Source organism: Mus caroli, unplaced genomic scaffold (assembly GCF_978045245.1).
Source record: "Mus caroli unplaced genomic scaffold, Mus_caroli_1 scaffold_7, whole genome shotgun sequence".
Classification (NCBI taxonomy): domain Eukaryota; kingdom Metazoa; phylum Chordata; class Mammalia; order Rodentia; family Muridae; genus Mus; species Mus caroli.
The window spans coordinates 65,461,782-65,463,839 of record NW_028227262.1 but is presented as its reverse complement, the minus strand read 5'-3'; the positions used below and the strand labels follow the sequence as shown (position 1 = coordinate 65,463,839).

At 44.0% G+C, this 2,058-nt stretch overlaps 1 pseudogene; it reads left to right on the top strand.

Moving 5' to 3' along the window:
- The first annotated feature begins 483 nt into the window (after window positions 1–483).
- LOC110297021 (mitochondrial import receptor subunit TOM20 homolog pseudogene) lies at window positions 484–1,415 on the top strand (annotated as a pseudogene).
- The last annotated feature ends 643 nt before the right edge of the window (window positions 1,416–2,058 follow it).

Genomic DNA, 2,058 nt, shown 5'->3' with positions numbered 1-2,058 from the left:
GCCATAAGATAAGCTTAACTGTACCCTGTAGCTACCTCACCTCTCTGATCTTCATTTGCCTCCTAAACCCCACAGTTACTCTGCAAGGAACATTTTATCCCTTTAAATTAGTTATTGTTGTCCAAAAAATTACTCCCCAACACCCACTAAAAAACCTTAGTAGCTTGGATGCTTTTAACATATATTTTGTCCAGGTAGCTGGGGCTTACTCTTCAGATCCCACGTTATTCTGTGAGGAGGCTTGGCATCTACCAGGTAAGAGCTGGCGAACAGTTAATGGGCACATTACCTTCTTCTATGGTACACTTAACTTATTTTCTGTCCAAGGTCTTGCAGAAAGTACAGTTAAAAAGAACTGGGCATGGCCTTTTCCGTCTGGACTGGAGGCAGGCGGCTGCGAGCGGCCGGCGTGCTCTGATCGGTCGGAGCTAACCGCTGCCAGGCGGGCTGCCGCGGCCCGGCAAACGCCCCAGTTGAGTGAAGATGATGGGCCGGAACAGCGCCATCGCTGCGGGCGTGTGCGGTGCCCTCTTCATCGTGTACTGCATCTACTTCGACCACAAAAGGCGGAGTGACCCCAACTTCAAGAACAGGCTTTGAGAACGAAGAAACAGAAGCTTGCTAAGGAGAGAGCTGGGCTTTCCAAGTTACCTGATTTAAAAGATGCTGAAGCAGTTCAGAAATTCTTCCTTGAAGAGATCCAGCTTGGTGAAGGGTTACTAGCACAAGGTGACTATGAGAAGGTGACTATGAGAAGACCACCTGACAAATGCCATTGCTGTGTGTGGACAGCCTCCGCAGCTGCTGCAAGTGTTACAGCAGACTCTTCCACCATCAGTGTTCCAGCTGCTCCTGACCAAGCTTCCGACCATTAGTCAGAGAACTGTAAGTGCTCAGAGCTTGGCTGAAGATGATGTGGAATGAGCCAGATACCAACAAGATAAAATCTCAGTAAAATAATTTAACAGTTAGCTTGGAAGCTGGTCAGCTCTGGGGGAATAAGGGCAAATTGTGCTGTCATGGACTGTCCCACACTGACATCTGCCAAAGCGAATATGAACTTTGGTAGATCCATTGTCTGTTCTATTTATTTTTCCAGTGAAAAGTATTTTGATAGAGCTTTCCATTTTATAAATACACTGAGTTAACCAAAATATCATGGATTTCCGTTTGTTCTTAAGACATGCAATTCAAATGTAAATACAGTAGAGTACTACTTAGGTAGAGACTCGGGGTGGTTCTAAGATTGGAAAAGAATCCGAGGAAGAGTTGAATAACGCACATTCTAAAGACTAGAACATTTTACTGTATGTTGTAAAATTGGGTAGAAATTTGTGTTTGTGAAAACTGAGCATTAAAACCTTACAGAGACGGTTTCTCATTTACTTAAAAAAAAAAAAAAAAAAAAAAAAGAACTGAGCAGAGTCAGTAACATTGTGACCCTTTAGATAAAGGAGAGGAATAAGCACTCCAGAGTCCGGAGTCTGGGCTAATATTCCCACTTAGGCCTGGCCAGAAAGTATAGGCCCGCCATACACAGCCACCATCAGAAAGAACCCACGAAGAAAAGAATGGGCTTACCACCACTTCTGAAAACACAGATTTTAAGCCTTCCATTGACAGAATCGCTGCATTGTAGGAGACTCCCAGAGAACAGCGGCCTATCAGTGGGCTCACCCTTTGTTGTTTCCCTAACACGCCGCCATGAGCATCAGAGCCAGCTAATCAGTCACCACGGCTTGGCTACCTGGAGACGCAACCTAGTGCCTGTCTTGTGAAACCTTTTAGACCGACTTCAATTTTTCAGGTTCTTTAGGTCAGTAAAGAAACTTACGAGAAATTATTTGTGAGTGCCCAGGTTCTCCAGAATATTCTGAGTTTACAAAAGTATTTGGACACACCTACAAGACGCTGTGAGGTGGCTGTGAAAACCGAATTGAAGAGTCGCTGTTTGAAGGTTGTTTAGTCTTTATAGAAGGTGAGAGTCAAAAGTGGAGTTTTAAGCCTTTCAGAAGTATGATGCAGTGAGGTTGTACTTAATTAATTAATTAATTTATT